Raw genomic sequence first — 19,675 nt, 5'->3', positions numbered from 1 at the left:
AGTTCTAGAAAATACAAATCTAATATATTAATTAAGAGGGCAGTTCAGATGTTCCCTGGGACTGGGGTTGAGCAACTGGAATGAAGCATAATAGAACTTTTTGTGGTCATGGAAATGTTCTATATCTTGATTGTGGTGATGGCTACATGGATATATAAATTTGTCAAAATTTATTGAACCTTATTCTTAAAATAGGTGCATTTAAATATATGTAAACTATACCTCAATAAAGTTGATTTAAAGAAGATTTTAAAAATGAAGGTAGGGGCTGGCCCGGTGGCACAGCGGTTAAGTGTGCATGCTCCACTGCTCGGTGGCCCAGGGTTCACCAGTTCAGATCCCAGGTGCGGACATGGCACTGCTTGGCCAAAGCCATGCTGTGGTAGGTGTCCCACGTATAAAACAGAGGAAGATGGGCATGGCTGTTAGCTCAGGGCCAGTCTTCCTCAGCAAAAAGAGGAGGATTGACAGTAGTTAGCTCAAGACTAATCTTCCTCCAAAAAAAAAATGAAGTTATAGCATCTCTAAATTGACAACATGAATAAACCAGAAATTAAATTTGGCTCTGTAAAGATATTCGCATATAGACTTTTATAATATACTGATGTGTAAAGAGCTCTGGATAACACAAATCTGAAGTTGCATCAAATTGGTGACAAAATTAACAAATAATTGCCATTTTAAAAATCTCTTAGGATTGATGGCCCTTATCTCACAGTAGACTCACAGAGTCAGTATGCAGTCAGAGAGCATATTCTGATACTTATATTACTAACAAATACAACTGGGAAGGTAGTTATGCTACTAACATCACATGGCACATTCCAAAGCAATAGCAATAAAAAGAGAGAAAAAAGACAGAGAGAGACTGAGAGAGAGAAGGTGGATGTGTTCATATGTCTGTAGAGTAGGAGGAGGTTGGAAACTATCTGCTTCAGTCATTATTTCATTAGGAATTTTACCATTAGCTAGATGTTATACAATTTTTTCCTATTCTCTGATGCCGAATATTCTTTTCAAATCCTTGGTTTCCTTTTCTGCTTATCCCAAAGGAATAGCAGGAAGATATTTTTTCCTCTGAAAATTTCTCTCAACTGGCACTTTACAATTTAACGTAATTTAAAAAATTCATTTGTATACAGGTGCAGTTTTATTTGTTTGTTTTCAACCTATTTCTTAGTCTGTAAATATCAGCATAATGGACTGGGAGTTCCAGCAACTTCTAGCTAAATTTATCCACAGCAAATGGAAAGCTATTCTTGTCTGCGTTCAATGATTGCTTTCATTCGTGAAGGCCCTTATGATGTTTCCTAAGAAAGGAAAATGATTGTTTCTGTTAGACGGAGGCTTGATTATATGTGAAAACTGCGCGTGCTTTGGAGGATATCTTTAGATTCTGAGGAACCACTGCAGAAACAGAATACGGGGGCCGATGACTTCAAATTCCTCACGGTAAGGTAGAAGCTGAGCTTCCTATTCCTTCACCTTTGCTTTGGTTGCCATGTATTCACTCACATCTATTTTTAAGCTGCTTTAAACATTTTATTCTTTGGAAAAGTTATAATTTCCTTGTTATTTCAATGAGGTTGCAGTACCATTTAGAATCAAATAGTGGATTTATTTCATGATTTCCTTTTCTTGGAAAACTCCAAAGTCTTTTGACCCTCTTACCAGTCTTTCACACATAGGCTGGTGAAACTCCACGTGCAAAGATTATAGTCCTAGTAGTTAAGGTGCAAGGATTTCCAAGTCATTTATAGTTTAAAATACACACACACGTACACACAAACACATCACCACCACCAGCACCATCACAAATGACTAAAAACCTTGAGTTTTGAAAGCTGAAAAAGATTTGCTTATTTAATATTTGCAATTTGTTTTTATGAATGTATTTTAAGCATAGGATTTTTTTCCATTCTCAATGTTTTATGAGTTTCTTTGGAATAAATAACACATTTTTAAACTCTTTCCAAACATTCACAAATTGTTACCAGTTTATGAAATAAACAAACTGGGAAAGTGATTTATTCTTTTTCTGTTGAACTTTCTTTATATCTAATGTGTAAGAATTTCTGAGAACAAGTGTTCAACAAAAAAGACACCCTCTTGCATGGCCAAATTTAACAATGTCTACAGTCTCAGTTTGCTAAGCATCCCTACCATGTTCTATATGAGGTCCATAGGGTCACAAGCTGGGTCATACACATACACACAAACATACACTTTTCCCCTTCTGATTGATGCTTGAGATCCCTTACTTTGGGATCCTTTATGATATCCCTGTTGTAGTGTCTTTATCCTATTCCTTACAATATCCCTAAGCTATAATTGCCTGCTTAGAAATAAGACCTCAACTATCAATATATCTGAGAATGGTAATATACAAAGGCTAGCAGTCTTTTCTAGAGAACAGAATTTGAGTGGAGAAGACCTGAAAATTCTAAGAGTAGTTGGGAGAATCTAATGTGGAGTAGGAAATAGCATTAAAATAGAGTCCTGAGGAACATGAAAACAAACCTTAATTATTATCAAATTTGATCAAGATTCAGACTTCCCTAGGCATGAATAAAATAGTGGAGGCTACTTACTCTCTCTTAAAGGGGTTGGATGAAGTGCTTAAATATCCATTACATAAAATATTCTGGAGTGAAGCCATCTTAATCTTCTTCTTTCTTCTTCTTTCTCCTCCTCCTCCTCCTCCTGATCTTCTTCCTTTTCTTATTTTCATTCCAGGCAGAAGGATCATGTTATCTAGACATACAAAGTTAGAAACAGAGTAACATGTCTCTCTATCCATTTCAAATTGCAAGTTGTAATGGTTATTTTTAAAGAAAGATATGCCTGTGAGAAGATTCCAAAATATTAATAATAATTATAGCTATCAATTATTGGATATCTACCATTCTACATTCTTTACATTGATGAATCAAATTAAATATCTCAACAACCCTGCCAGTTAAGTATTAGTACATCTATTGTAAGGGTAAGGAAACTGAGGCTTAGAGAGATTGTGTGACTCACTGAAGCTACATAGCTAGTGCAGGAGTCAAATTCAGGTAATTTTGTTTCTAATAACCATAATTTTTCCACTTTAGAATGTTAACTACTTTTTCTCAATCAGCAGAAGACAAGCTTATGTTTTCTCTACTGAAAGTACATATTTACCAGGGAGTTAGGTATTGGTATTTTCATTCTGTCAGTATGTTGGGATTAGTATTGACAAGTGACACTCTCCAGAAATCTCTCCCCATTCACAGGAATCCTTGTGCTTTAGTACCCAAATTTTAGTGTTTTCTTTCATTATGTTTGAATGTCAGTGAACTGTGTAACCCAGCTAGAGGGAAATGAGGACACCAAAGCATTGCATATGAAGACCTCTGGGTTTTGAAGGAATGAGAGAATGTCTCCCTTGAGAGACTCTTCTGTTCTGGTTGTAACAGGTGGTGTGTGAAGCTAACTAAAGTGTTGAATAATGACTCCTTTTTCCATCTGTCTTTATTAAAATAGCTAACTTAACTGAGATGAATATTATCAATTTTGTTTGACCAGCTTTATAATTTAAAGTAGAAAGAACTGAACTCTTGATAAAATATATTGCTGTTACATTTCTTTCTAGTTATCAAAGGCTATAAAAAAACTTTACATGAAGGAAAGGGAGAAGAAAAGGAAGAGAGAGACAAGGATGATAAAAAAGAAAAAGCAGCAGCCATAATTATCTTGTTTAATATATTGTATTTTCTTCCATCTTTCAGGTCTGAGGATCATTGAAAAGGTGCTGCCTGTGGACCCATATCTGAGTTTGGCATATTTGTAAGAACTGACACTACTTCTCAGAGAGGGAACAAATCTGTGCTGGGAGCAAATGAAAGCTAAGCCGTGAGTCACCTGAAGTCTTAAATCTAGACACTCCGCTGACCTGCCAATCTCCTTGCTCCACCGTACAGGGAAAACAGGAAAAGAAAATGGAATCCTTAAACTACTCTTCCTTAGATTGACCCAAATATCTAAAAATGAGTGACAGATCACTGGTTATTGTTTTTATTTCGTCTAACTATCAAGGAAACACTATATTTAGCTTTTCAACAGTGAATGGAATAAAACAGAATATGAGTTCTACTTCCAGTTTTAGCTCGTCCTTACAACAAAAAATAGTTGAAGAAACTTAAAATCATTGGCTTTTCTTGGACTCATCAGAGAGTTGATGTCATAGGGCAAACTGTCACCCCAAAGTCTCGAACAAGGCAAATTCAGAGTCAAAGAAGAGAAGTATTTACCTGGAATATAAGCTCATAGAGCTATAAACTGGCAGAAACACCTAAGTGGTAATTTTGACAAAATTCTAGAGCCTGAATGTAGACTAGCCTGAGAGTGAGAAACTCCTGAGGTTCCAATCTTAGGGGGTGGTAGCTCTAGGAAGCAGAGCCCCTCTGGCTCTGGCAGTAGAAGGAGAAGATTAATCATTATAAAATATGCCCAAAGCACTCTCTGTTTTACTTTCCTTTTTGCTTTGCTCTTTTCCTCAGGATCTGTTTTTGAGGGAATCCTAGACCGGACTGAGACAGCACATACCCTTCAGGATGGGAGTCTGGAGTTGAATTCTCTATCTGTTTGAAAGCAATAGTGACCATGTAGCTCATGGTAAGTGAAGGAGGGAAATATTGATATTCAGAGATATCATAATTACTAATGTTTGACCTATGGTTAATTGGAGTTGGAATTGAGTACAAGTAGAAGGCAAGGCATTGGAAGATCAGGTGGCTATTGCATTGATCACTATGAGGTCAGTGATAACTGAGATTTTGGTAACTTGGAAACTTTGAGAAAAACAAAAACGATAGGCTTACAGCAGCTATTTCCCATGTAAATCAAAAGACTTTTACGGAATCTTTCAAAAAGTCTCTCATATATTGTTCCTCTGGTAGATTGTGCTGAAAATCAAGCCTAAGGTCTGAATATAGAATGGTAAATCTGGAAAGGAGACTAAAAATGTCATCTTAACAAGTCTCATATGTTAAACTAGGGTCCTGATAGGGAAAGGATGGGATCCTAAAACCTGTGATGATTGTATTCGGATGAATGAGCCTGAAGCTGTCAACTTGTTGAACTTTCCTTAATCTTCTTGATCAATAGAGACAGCTCTAAAATAACTTTTAAGAAGAGAACAACCTGCCCTTTCCTAGAGACTGTGTACTAATTTGACTTAATACAGAGGTCTCAAAAGATAATCTTTGTTCTCCACAAAATCTGTCCCTCACATGCCTCTTTGGATCCTGGCCAATCAAGTCTCATTATAGTCCCAGAAAAGAGGCATAGGCTCTGCTCTGGGAAGAAAAAGCCTAAATTTCAAAGAAATTAAAGGCCTGATTACAATATGCCAGCAGGAACCAGGGAACCAAATGTGGGTGTGGATCTAACTAAAGATTATGGCCCAGGAATGTAAGGCTGGGCCTTACATTTATCATTACACAACGAAGGCAGAGTGGAGTATGTCTGTGTCCTAGGAGATTCACTGGTGCGTCTTTTGATGTTTCTATACTCATTGATAATTGTGAATGAAAACTTTCCACAGCCATGACCCAATAAAGGCAAATTAAAATCTCAAACCCGTTAAGAATGAATGGTGTGTCACTTCCTGAAACAAGAAACCCTGACCTGTTGAAGTGCTAGGAGAGGTTAAGGGAAAACCGGAAAGTTTGAGTGAAGAAGGATGATGAGAAATATCAGTTCTATATCACCTGCAATAGTTTGAATATGACTTTGTTTTCTAATCCTCTTTAAGTCTTTTTAGGAGAGTGCACTGACCATCAGCTTGAAGGATTAGATTTACATCTCCCTTCCTAGGGAAGAATTGAATGCAAAGTATTCCCATGTGAGATCTGAAGATCATTAAAGGCTGTGAGTGAATACAAGTTTCTGCCTTCTGAATCTATTTGACCTCACCTGATCCCCAGATCTCAGCAGTTTTCTCTGCTGCTTGGCCAGAATGGTCTTAGGGATGACATACTATTGCCTCAATCATGAAGCCCAGGTCATTTCCACTGCCATCATTTTCACCACAACTATCACAAATGTGCTACTCTTGAAGCTGTGGCCCATATGGTAACAAACCATCCCGTATTTGCCCTCTTTCCATTACAGTCTCTCTTCCTTTTATCGTTCACTTTTGCTTCCAGGGATTGCCCCCTCGACTACCCTTATTAAAATATCAGGGTATAACTTTTTGTCTCAGGTTCTGTTTTCTCAGAAATTCAGGTCAACACATTCTTCTTCCAACCTTGGCCTGGCCAATATTAAATCAATGTCAGACTTTCAGTGGAGATAGTTGATACAGTTAGAACAACGCAAAGTCACTCATAATATTTGATTTATTTCTCACAAGTCAGTAGTTCTTGATTTTATATAGGTTAGTTCATTTTAAATTTTATAATATTAATGTATTTTCATTCTGTTTAGCGGTAAACTGTATCTCCTGATTTATCTATCCTTACAGACAGATATATAGAACTATATCATATCTATATATTTATTGCTATATGCACATATATTTATATTTAGGCATTTCTCTTAATTTCCTTTCTTTTAAAAAATATTTTTGTGATTTTTTTCTGTCATTGGGGTATAAGTAAGATATTAATCCATGTTAGTGTAATTTAAAAGTGGCTATTTTTTAAGATGAAGGTGGACTAAAGGATTATTAATAAAATTTTGAAAACTACAGAGCTTCCAAAATGCAAAACATTATTGTGTTTTATGTACACACAGGTGATCAAAGTATGATAAAAGATTCCTAAGATTTTATAGCTGAAAAGGACTTTAGATGCCATTTTAAACTAGATTTTATTTTATATAAAAGAATAATGGGGCCCCGAAATATGATTAGGAGTCAGGGCTAGAGCCCAGCATGGCTGGTTCATTTTTCCCACTTACTGCCTTGGTCCAGCTTACATTCATAAATTTTTGTTGGTATGCTTTATTTAAAAAATAAGATAAGGAAGAGCAAGAGGCTTATTCCATAGAAGTCTGAGACTGAGAAATTGCTCTGATGTGTTCTTGGTAGAACAGCCACCATTAGGGTAAAATTGAAATGAACAGTTTTCTTTTGTGGCAGCATTTATTCAGAATATTTAAATAAAAGGCAAATTCAAGGAAGCAAGTTAATGGGGGAATTCTTGGAAAAATGTCAAAAAGTAAACAGTCTTCTGGCTAACATCAAAAATAATCGATTCTTTGATAATTGAGTAACATAAACTTTTCAGCCATTAAGAATATCAATATATGTCTATTCATCCGACAAGAGCATTGCCCAGTGCTAAAGCCAAGAACCTTTAGATTTTTCAAAGTGTGTAGACTATTTAGGCAGGTTTTTGACAATGTTTTAGCTTGTTTCTTCAAGTACTGTCTCTCATTATTTTTTTTCCCAGAATTAGTTTCCTGAAGTAGATTGAGAGTGATTGATAATGTCAAAGCATGGTGAAAAGCTTTGCAAAGTGTTTCACATTAGATTCTTTTCATGAGCACAGCTACATAATTCCCTTGAGTTCAGTGGTTTGTGAATTTTGGATACTTCATCTAACTTTTTAAAGCTGCTTATTCAAACTATGCCATTTCTGTCTGGCATGGGAATGTTCATTTTCCCCTGGTCATGAAGCTGAGGGAGCTTCTAACTTTTTTTTTTCTTTTGAGGAAGATTAGGCCTGAGCTAACATCTGCTGTCAGTCCTCCTCTTTTTGCTGAGGAAGACTGGCCCTGATTTAAAATCCATGCTCATCTTCCTCTACTTTGTATGTGGGATGCCTACCACAGCATGGCTTGCCAAGCGGTGCCATGTCCGCATCCGGAATCCAAACCAGTGAACCCTGGACCGCCGAAGCGGAATGTGTGAACTTGACCTCTGCGTCACCAGGCCGGCCTGCTTCTAACATTTTATCACTGTTGCCCAATTTGGCAGCTTTCAAAATTCAGAGGGCATAGTGACATACACCCTGTTACATGTAGCAAAGGAGTAATTTTAACAATTGGCTTTCCACCTGTTCCTTGGCATCTAGACTGTGCTCGTCCTACAAGCAGTGGTATCCAAATGGCAATTTGTTATGAAATCTATCCATTCTGCAAAACAGATGAATTGAGATGATCACTTAAATATGCTTAGAAAACACCTTTGAAACAATTGCTTTTTGCTGGCTGGGTCAACATAACCAAATAATGCTGCCCTGGCTGTTTACCTTTCTTCACCTAAAGCTGTTCTCAATTTCTTCCCCAGCAAGAAAACTCTACTGCTATGGCACTAGTCCTCAAAATGACAGTTATTTCTCCACTTTTGAGAAATAACCCTTTAGGACAAAAGACTTTGTGTGTCCTTGGGCCATCTGTAACTCTACAAGGAATTGTCTGTGCATGAAAAAGTCATGTTGTTTTCGATAACTATCTAAACACCAGTAAGTTTTCAAAAGCCAGAATACTGACTCTATTTTCATATAGTAGAGGATTAGACAGTTGACATTATCACAAGTCTTGGCAAAATTAATTTTTTTTTCACTTACTTAAAAGGCCATGGGCATATAAGCTGACCAACTACACTGTCTGCCATTCAGTTTTCACACAGGCTGTCATTCCTGCTACATGTTCAATAAACTGATGTGGAAGATGACTCCACTTTTTAAATGCAGACTCACAGCTTGGCCCAAAATCAGACACAAAATATGCTTTTCCCCAGAATGCCAGTCAACTTGGACAGAAAAATATTTAATTCACTATATAACTCAGAAGCTAAAAATGTTCCTAGCATATGATCAAGAGCAGGAAATGGGAGCTGGATCTAGTACCTGTGTTCTTTCTGTTAGGAAGTAAGTATTCACCAAATTCAACTCGCAAGAGCATTTGTCCATGCAGCAGCTATCCTCGGTACCTGGACATGAACTGCTAGGGAGGTTGATTGATCAAAAATAGGACCCACAGTTCTTATTACAGAGAGAACTCGAGCTAGAAATATGAAATTATAAAATCTTTCCATTCTCTGAAAAAGCTGATGAAAAATTTGCAGGCCTGGAACCTTGTCGATACTGCATATTTTAGTATCAGCATCCTTTAAATTCTCCTGAGGGAAACTCTCTTCTGAACTTGATGTTTTTGAAATAATTCCTTTAACCGAGACTAGATAAACCTTAGTAGTTCTTTAATACTCAGAATAGCTCCTGAAATGTCTGGGCACTATTAGGAATTTAGAGCAACAGATAATTGGTACCTGCTCATGGAAAAGAAAATAAATAATACTTACCTTTAAACTTAAATGGAAATACTTTGAAACAATATATTAAGGTCTTATTCATTTCATGCAGAAACATTAGTAATATCTTCTTTCTTTTGACTAAAGACCACATCCTTTCCTGAGGCTTTATAGTTTGATGTTCTTAATGTTTCATGTTTTAGTTAGAAATAAAAACAGCTAATAATATGGTAATATGATATCTTAATCTTGATTGTCTCCCTTATTCTTGAAAAGTGGGTAGAAGAATACAGTATCATCTAACAATGTATATTATTTTAAAGTTTTAGAGAGATGAAAAGATATCTAAATTTGATTGTATGTATAAGTAGGAAAAGAGAAGTTTATACTGACTTTTAAAAATAATCTCAATAACAAAATAGTAATACTAATGATATCACTTCAAGGACCTACTATGTACCAAGAAACGTATCAGTTGTTTCATATGTGCTATGAGATAGAAATTATTTCCACTTTACAGATGAAGAGTCTTTGCCCAGTTAAGTGGAAGAGGCAGAATTTGCACCCATACTTGCAATGTTGCTAATATATTGTAAATTCTGCATTGCAGCATGAGCTCACTATTTGCACTTTATTAACTGAATCCAACACAAATTTGCCAGGCCTGTTGGATGCTCATATATGCATGGCTCCAAACCCGCCACCAATAACTCCCTGGTGCTGTGTTGCACTAAGAAATTGCTGTTTGCAACATGAGCCATTATCAAAGCCCATGTTTTTCCCCAGGATCTCCTTGTGCTGGTAACATTCGCCATTTGATGTGAAAAGTCCATTGATGACACTAGTTTACGCAATGTCCCCTTTATTTATAGTCCCTCACATTTTCCCTATAGTGCTAAAATATTTTACACATCCATTATTGTTTTATTACATAATGAAATTTTAATTTTTTACATTTCTGATTGTGACCTCTGCTCTACACACATCTTTGTGAATTCCTTAGATTCCTAATGGTTGTATCTTTATATTGGTATCTAGTTGGTTCTAGCTCTGGCCAGAACATATATCCAACATAATGGCCAACATATATCCAAATATGTATTTCCTAGTTTGTTCTGGAGTACTATATGTCATTGCTACTTTCTGAGCCTTTCCCTCACTGGTATTTTTCCAAAAATTTATAATGTCTACTAAACTTACCTACCAGTTATATTAAAAACCAATATCTTTTTTTTTTTTCCCCCGGAAGATTAGCCCTGAGCTGACTGCTGCCAAACCTCCTCGTTTTGCTGAGGAAGACCAGCCCTGAGCTGACATCTGTGCCCATCTTCCTCTGCTTTCTATGTGGGACACCTACCACAGCATGGCTGGCCAAGCGGTGCCATGTCCACATCTGGGATCCGAACCGGTGAACCCTGGGCCACAGAAGCAGAACGTGTGCACTTAACTGCTGCGCCACCAGGCTGGCCCCTAAAAGCCAATATCTTGAGTTTATTTCCATACTACATTCAGATGAGGTAAGTGTGCTTATTTATTCCTATCAGCTTTTCTATCTCCTCGTGCTTTGGAGAGATAGGGAGCACTAAAGTGGTGATGGCATGTTCAACACACACGCAAAATCTATGGGTTTTATCAACAATCATGAAACTCTCAAGATACATTATGATATAGAATCTCACAGAAAGGTTTTTTACTAAACAATTCTTTTGTGTTTATTGTTGTTGTTAGGATAAAATATTATTCTAAGCACCTTTTTATCCTTATACTCCTCATCCAGTTCTTTAGCTATTCTGTAAAACAAACTGGATACAAACAAATAGAAACATAAAAATAAAAATGAAGAATATTAACATATATATTTGTGTAATTTATGGGAAGTATCTTAGTTTACTCCTTAGAAATATTGCCTAATTTAATATTTATAATAATTTTGTATAATGTGTTTTATTTTCCCTAACTTTACAGATAAGGAAATTAAAGTGCTGAGCCTTAAGTAACTTTCTCATGGTCACATGGGTGGTAAGGGCAAATCAAAATTTGAAACCAGGATTGAGGAGTAACCACCAAGATGGCGACATTCGTTGTTCCTGACTTTGCTCCCTCTCACAAGAGTAACTAACAACTATGGAAAAACAAGACACCAGTGAGAGAATCCCAGAACATGGGTGTAAGACTGAAGCAACCCCCCTGCTCCACAGAGACCAAGACAGACTGCATTAGAAGGGTGAGAGAGGCGGCTACATGTTGACTGCATTGCTCCTTCCCCAGGCCAGTGCAGCACCGCATGGAGAGGTCTCCCCTGAGCCTCTGGCTCCTCCAGTGGGAAAACAGAACCCAGGGGGGACAAATAGCCCATCCACCCCCAGCATTGTGGCCCACTAAACAGAAGACCCTACTCTGATCTCCCACCACGGGATTGCAGGCAATTCTGCAGGGCTCAACCACTGGGAATCTGACTGTGAGGGAGAAGGGGGAGGGGCTTGAAACAACCAGCAGACTTGGCAGACTTATTTTGTATCTACAGTGCTCAAGTAGGAATCCCAATCAGAAGCTTTGCTCATTTGCAGAACCAAGTTGCGTGTACACTCTGACCAGGGAACTTAGTGGGGTGCAGATCTGCCTGGTTTGGATCCTCAAATGAGGAGTTTTGCTGGCCCTTGGGTCCAGTTTGCTCACACCCAGACAAGGAGCTGAATCACAGTCCTACCCATTGTGGAGACTGCCTTCCAGTGCCATCTGACCAGAAAGGCTGGCATCAACTCCAGGAAGCTATGTGGCCAAGTGACACCTGAACCAAGAGGCAGGTGGGCAGTGCTGATCACCCCCCCAGAGCAAAGACAGTAGTGACTGTGGAATGTTCCCATGTTGTGCAAAAGCCAGGGGATTAATTCATAGCCAAAGCTCAGGGTAGCTCCTGGCTCCTTCCAATGTGAAAGCCAATTTGGGAAATTGAGAGCAGCCAGGGAATAGCCTCACAGTGTCCTGCCTAGGCAAGGAGGCTGAGAGATGGACTCATGTGCTGTGGAGAGTCTCTTCTGGCCCCATTGGACCAGAAAGGCTGGAGATGCCTGCTAGAAGCTGTGCAGCCCAGCAGCACTTGAGCCGAGAGGCAGGAGGCAGAGCCAATAGTTTGTAGAGCAAAGCCAGTAGCCCTGTTCAGTCAGGAAACCTGGGTGGTGGGTTGGCTTGAGTTAAGACAAAAACAAAGAGTTTTATCAGCTTTAGAGCTGCTTCTCCCTTCTCTTGCTGTGCCCAGGCAGGGTATCTTTAAATCAGAGCCCTGCTCAACTCTAAATACAGCCTTCAGCCTGTCTGAACAGAAAACCTAACCAGAGCCATGGGAAGCTGCAAAGCCCATTTAATAGCCCTATGTATAGTGGCACTTGAACAGAGAGAACAGTTTGTGGCTTCTCCCATCTGTAGAGCAAGACCAGTGGCCTCACCTGATGAGGGAATTCAGGGCACACTCAGGCCAATTCAGGTCCCCAAACAATGAGCCATACAGACCCTGGGTCCTGTCCTGCTGCCCTGCCAGGGGAGGGGAACTTATTCATGGCCCCATCTACTACTGAGTATAGTACCCAGTCCCAACCATCTAGTAAGCCTGCTCAGAGAATCTGGGCAACTGTGAAACCCATCCTACTGCCTCACTTGGGTAGGGAACCATGCCAGTAGTCCTATCTGACAGTTCTCAGCCAGTGGTGTACACACTCACACCTGTCCTCAGAGCTTGAACAGTTACCTTACCCCAAAATAGACCATAATAGCAAGTCCAATATGCCCAAGGACATTACAACAATTACTAAATAAAATGAGGAAAACAATACATGAACAAATGAGAAGTTTGATAAAGGAATAGCAACCATCAAAAAAAAAAAAACCCAAAACCCAGAAATCCTAGAGTTGAAAAATACAGTAATTAAACTAAAGAATCCAATAGAGAGTTTCAAAAATAGACTTGACCACGCAGAAGAAAGAATCAGTGACTTGGAGGATAGGACATTGGAAATTATTCAGTCAGAGGAACAAAAAGATAAAAGAATGAAAAAGAGTGAAAAAAGCCTATAGGAATTATGGAACATAGTGAAAACAAATATTTGTATTATAAGAATTCCAGAAGGAGAAGAGAAAAACGAAAGGGATAGAAAGTACGTTTGAAGCAATAATTGCTGAAAACTTCCTGAATCTCAGGATAGAAATGGACAGCCAGATCCATGAGGCCCAAGAGACCTCAAATAAGTTGGCTTTGAATAGGGCTGTGCCAAGACACATTATAATTAAATTGTCAAAAACAAAGAAAAAAATTTAAGAGTAGCAAGAGAAAAGAGAGAAGTTACATACAAGGGAACCCCCATAAGGCTACTGGTGGATTTCTCAACAGAAACTTTTCAGGCTAGGAGAGAATGAGATGACATATTAAAAATATTGAAAGAAAATAAATGTCAACCAAGAATTCTATACTCAGTGAAGCTGTCCTTCAGAAGTGAAGAAGGGATAAAGACTTTCCTGAACAAACGAAAGCTGAGGGAGTTCATTACCATCAGACCTGCCTTACAAGAAATGCTGAAGGGATTTCTTTGAATGGAAGTATAGGAATACTAATTAATATCATAAAAACATAAAAGGGTAATACAAATCTCACTGGTAGTGGTAAAGATATAGTCATAGTTAGACTCTGCAATATGGTAATAGTGGTGCATAATTCACTTACAACTCTAGGTTAAAAGTTAAAGAAACTGGGATTGAGTGACTTGAAAGTCCTTACTCTTTCACTAAACCACATTGTTTTAAATAGATGAGTGAATCTTTGTAAATGTTCACTTAATTCAGATTTTGTCTCACTCCTCTACTTGTTCATTGCTTATCAATGTAGCTCTTCTCAAACTTTTCCTACTAATTAAACCCAATTGCAGAAGGTATTAACATAATTAAACAATCTTTAGGGGTTTCCTGTTATAACCTTATAACTCATGCAAAATTTGCATCATACTATGTAATGTTTTTCTTTATTTTAAAATTTTATTAACTCATAAAAAATACAACTAAATTTTCTAACTTGTCACCTTGATTAATGGGCATTATATTATTAGATTTATCCTAAGAATTTTGTAAAATGGATTGAATAAAGACTCAAACAGCATTCCTTCCTGAGATGTATATATATCTCTATATATCTATATATTTATATAGATATTCCAGTCCTTACCACAATCACAAAGACTGACTTATGCTTTCCCCTGGCTATTCCTCAGACCTCATTGCCAATAATTTCTCTTGACTCAGTTCAACCACATTCCTTTCTTACTGTTCTTCAGATATTCTGAGTAAGCTTCCACCTTAGCGCCTTTGCATTTACAGTTTCTCTGCCTGCTATTCACATGGTTCACTTCCTCTCTTCAGTTAGCTTTTACTTAGTTTAAATGCTATCTTCTCTGGAAGTCCTGCCCTTATCACGCCTTCTAAAATATTTTCTCCTCTTCCTCTACCCGTGTTCTTTTTAAAAAATAGTGTTATACTACATTTTATGCTGATTAAGTTATTAATTTTGTCCCTTCTTAGGATGCCAGCCCCATAATGTCAGGGATTTTTCAGCATTTGTATGAATCATGGTTGTTAATTGCAAAAGAACCAAACCCATAGTTATCATAAAAAATAATAAATTTACTAAAAGCTCATGGCCTCTCCAGAGGGCAAGACTATCAGGTTTGGAGGCTAAGCCGTAAGGAACACTGCTGAAGCCTCGCTGTGGGGATGTTCCAACAAAACGCCACCACCACCACCCCCCGAGTCAGATAGCAGTTTACATGCTGGTGACATGCCACCTCTGGAAACCCACCTTCTCAGCTATGGGATCTGACTTAAGAGGTAAAACATTTCAAAAAGTACCCCCTTTGTCTTTGCTTCCTGTAGTTGTTTCTTTCAGGACCAAAGTATTGAGTGAGTGTATCCTGATTAGCAAATTCTAGGTCACATAGCTGAGCCTTAGATCAAGGGCAGTGGCAAGAAAAGCAAGTTTCAGGCTTCTAACTCGAGAAGTGTGTTTCTCAACAGAAGAAATCCCCTAGATGTAAGAAAGCTGTTCAGAACATGCTAGGTGGCCAAAAACCAAGGCAAGTGTCCTTGTCACCACTGCATTTTCAGTACCCCAAATAGTGTCAAACACATTTGAAGCATTCCATAATGGTTGTTAAGTGAATAAATGAATGTATCATGTTCCAGGTAATGTATATTTTTTTCTTTGCCTTGGTGTCACAATATTTTGAAAGCTGAATTTACACAAATTTATGGATACAGCAACAGCTTCTCTTTTTTGGTGAGGAAGATTGGCCCTGAGCTAGTATTTGTTGCCAATCTTCCTCTCCTTGCTTGAAGAATATTCTTGCTGAGTTAACATCTGTGCCAATCTTCCTCTACTTGATGTGAGATGCCACTGCAGCACGGCTTGATGAGCAGTGCTAGTTCTGTGCCCGGGATCCGAAACTGTGAATCCCAGGCTGCTGAAGTGGAGCACGTGAACTTAACCACTACATCACCAGGCTAGCCCCAACAGCAACAGCCTTTTTTTCCCCAGTGTTTTGGAGATCCAAAGTACTGCCGAAAAAGTAGAAAAGTGGTGTTTTCAGGGTTCTTGTTGGTGAACACAGTTTTAGGTATCATCTTCTTGCTCAGTTCAAATGAACTGCCTCATATGATGGCTGAAGTGGTCCTGCATCAGCCAGTCAGGTTCTCTTATCATCTCAGGGGAATGCAGGTCAAAGGTCTTTTCAGCATAGAAAGATGGCTAGTGATTCCTGTAATTTGTTTTACATTAATAATATGAGCAGGTCAGCAATTTCTTTTCTAAATCCTTTGGGGCAGATATGTTTTGATATTCAGAATTTTTAGATATTAGAATGTTTATGAGTACATACACCATAGATTACATAACATTCTCAGCTGAGTCCAGGGGAGTACCCTATAATCAAACCTATTACTATTTCTGCAATGAAACACATAATATCATACTCAGTAAAATAAAGTAAAAAAGACGATAAATAGCCTCATATCAGTTCACATCAGGTTTTGTTCCCAGCTAAGTTATATAACTGTTTTTGTTTTCAGAAGAGTTTGGGTTTTGGAATTGAGCATAAGAGATTATAGACCTGTAAATTTATCAAGTATCAATGAATGAAAACACTCACATTCCTATTGTTGCTATGATCAACATTCTTCATTCAACTGTTCAATTTATTTTTAGTGCTCTGATCTTGAAATGGAAATTAAATACATTCAATTTTTTTTGCCTTTTGATTAAAAATGTTCAGCCTAGAAAAAATTCATAAATTTGTATTTATTTCCTACACTTCCCTCTGCATAAATACAAAACTCATGTCTTACTAAACCTTCTAACTCTTGCTGCTTTTAGGATTCTCTCTTTGTCTTTAATTTTAGACATTTTGATTATAATATGTCTTGGTGTGGGCCTCATTGGGCTTATCTTGTTTGGAGCTCTCTGTGCTTCCTGAACTTGGATGTTTGTTTCCTTCCTCAGGTTAGGAAAATTTTCCTCTGTTATTTCCACAAATAAATTTTCTGCCCCTTCGTCTCTCTCTTCTCCTTCTGAGACCCCTATAATCTGAATGTTAACATGCTTGATATTGTCCCGGAGTTCCCTTACACTGTTCTCATTCTATCTAATTCTTTTTTCTCTTTTCTGTTTGGCTTGGGTGATTTCCTCTAATCTTTTGTCTAGCTCATTGATCCGTTCTGCTGCTTCCTCTACTCTGCTATTGAATCCCTCTAGTGAATTTCTCATTTCAAGTATTCTATTCTTCACTTCTGATTGAATTTTTTTAATATCTTCCAATTCTTTGCTGATGTGCTCACTGTGTTCATCCATTCTTCTCTGCACATCTGTGAGCATCCTCATTATATTTTGTTTGAATTCCTTGCCAAGGAGGTTGCTAGTTTCTGTTTCACTTAGTTCTTTTTCTGGTGTTTTGTAGTGTTCCCTTGCTTGGAAAGTATTCCTTTGCCTCCTCATTATTCCTCTTTCTCTGAGCTATTTTCTTTGTACTAGGTGAGTCGGCTATGTCTCCTGATCTTGAAATTTATATGGAACAACAAAAGACCCTGAATAGCCAAAGGATTCCTGAGAAAAAAGAACAAAGCTGGAGGTACCATACTCCCCGATTTCAAATTATACTACAAAGCCATAGTAACCAAAACAGCATGGTACTGGCACAAAAACAGACACACAGATCAATGGAACAAAATTGAGAGCCCAGAAGGAAACCCACACGTCTATGGACAGCTAATATTCGACAAGGGAGCCAAGAGCATACGATGGAGAAAGGAGAGTCTCTTCAATAAATGGTGTTGGGAAAACTGGACAGCCACATGCAAAAGAATGAAAGTAGACCATTTCCTTACACCATGCACAAAAATCAACTCAAAATGGATTAAAGACTTGAATGTAAGACCCGAAACCATGAGACTTCTAGAAGAAAACATAGGCAGTACGCTCTATGACATTGGTCTGAGCAGCATATTTTCAAGTCCCATGTCTGACCGGGCAAGGGAAACAAAAGAAAAAATGAACAAATGGGACTGCATCAAACTAAAAATCTTCTGCACAGCAAAGGAAACCAGCAACAAAATGAAAAGACAACCTAACAATTGGCAGAAGATATTTGCAAACCGTATATCAGATAAGGGGTTAATATCCAAAATATACAAAGAACTCATACAGCTCAACAACAAAAAAACCAACAATCCAATTAGAAAATCGGCAAAAGATCTGAACAGAGATTTCTCCAAAGAAGATATACTGATGGCCGACAGGCATATGAAAAGGTGCTCAACATCATTAGCTATCAGGGAAATGCAAATCAAAACTACAATGAGGTATCACCTCACTCCGGTCAGAATGGCTATAATTAACAAGACAGGAAACAACAAATGTTGGAGAGGGTGTGGAGAGAAGGGAACCCCTGTTCACTGCTGGTGGCAGTGCAAACTGGTGCAGCCACTATGGAAAGCAGTTTGGAGTATCCTCAGAAAATTAAGAATAGATCTACCATATGATCCAGCTAGTCCACTGCTGGGTATTTATCCAAAGAACTTGAAAACACAAAAGCATAAAGATACTTGCACCCCTATGTTCATTGCGGCATTATACACCATAGCCAAGACTTGGAAGCAACCTAGGTGCCCATCAAGGACGAATGGATAAAGAAGATGTGGTATTTATACACGATGGATTACTAGTCAGCCATAAGAAATGACAAAATCCAGCCATTTGTGAGAACATGGATGGACCTTGAGGGTATTATGCTGAGTGAAATAAGTCAGAGGGAGAATGTCAAACACCATATGATCTCACTCATAAGTAGAAGATAAAAACGATAAAAAAAAAAAAAACCACATACCATTGGAGATTGGACTGGTGGTTACCATTGGGGAAGGGGGAGGGTGGAGGGCAAAAGCGGTGATTAAGGTCACATGTGAGGGGATGCACTATAATTAGTGTTCGGGTGGTGAACATGATGTAATGTATCCAGAATTTGAAATATGATGTACATCTGAAAAAAATAAAAATTAAAAAAACCCCAAAAAACCTTCTAACTACATTTCACAGTTTTCAGACTGACTAGTTCAGCTTTTCTTCGCTAGCACCCTGTGAGTGCCTCACTGACAGCATTTGTAACACTTGTTTTCTTCAGACTACATAGATTCTTGCATTACCTTATTCTATTTGTTATTCTAAGATTATATTTGAATTTATTGTTTTTCAATACTTACTAAAGATTCCAGCTGACACGTAGTTTAAAGACATTGTTAAAAAAAATAGCATTCCAAAAACAAAATAAGGTTTAAAGCGTAAACCTTACATTTCTTGTATCTGATCATTGTCCATCCAGCCAACCAACTCAGATAGCACTGTCTCATGTTCTGAAAATCTTGTCTCCAAGATATTATTTGGCAAGGATTGCATACTACATTGTAATTATTAATGCTGGTTTTCTTCCCTGTACCTTTGGATATACATTATTAACTGACAGTGATTGGAAATATTTCTGAATCCTTAATACCCAAGGCATGTTTCTTTTATTAACAGCAATTTTTGTCAAAATGTATTGAACAGTGTTCCCTGCTATTATCTGATGTTTACAAGGTATAGTGCTGTTGGAATAGGAGAAACCAATTTAATTGCAACAATAAACTTGGTATTTAATATTTTTAAACTATCAACAGTCTGAAGGATATTACAATCTTTCTTGCAATCATGTATAATTTCTAGCTTCCCGGTTGAGCACAGCTAACCTGGATGAGGCTTCCAAGATAATGTTGACTGCATCATAATTTTGGTTTTATTTACATTTTCCTAATACTCATCTTTTCTAATTAAAAAATGGATTTGTTTATAGATTGCAGAAATTTTTTAAATTATATATTCAGAAGAGAGAT

At 37.7% G+C, this 19,675-nt stretch overlaps 1 long non-coding RNA gene across 3 annotated transcripts; it reads left to right on the top strand.

The window, feature by feature from the left end:
* Positions 1-866: 866 nt before the first annotated feature.
* Positions 867-19,452, top strand: LOC102148357 (uncharacterized). Of its 3 annotated transcripts, none has more exons than XR_002807396.2 (6): positions 867-1,452; positions 3,756-3,879; positions 4,527-4,641; positions 10,476-10,743; positions 11,192-12,030; positions 17,286-19,452. It is a non-coding gene; the product is annotated as an uncharacterized lncRNA (long non-coding RNA). The 3 variants fall into 3 exon arrangements; XR_002807397.2 differs by having other exon boundaries at positions 11,192-11,450; positions 17,286-18,837; XR_290120.4 differs by lacking the exon at positions 17,286-19,452 and having other exon boundaries at positions 11,192-13,121.
* Positions 19,453-19,675: the final 223 nt, after the last annotated feature.

Source organism: Equus caballus, chromosome 4 (assembly GCF_041296265.1).
Source record: "Equus caballus isolate H_3958 breed thoroughbred chromosome 4, TB-T2T, whole genome shotgun sequence".
NCBI classification, from domain to species: domain Eukaryota; kingdom Metazoa; phylum Chordata; class Mammalia; order Perissodactyla; family Equidae; genus Equus; species Equus caballus.
The sequence above is the reverse complement of the archived record's forward strand: the minus strand, read 5'-3'. Positions and strand labels throughout refer to the sequence as shown.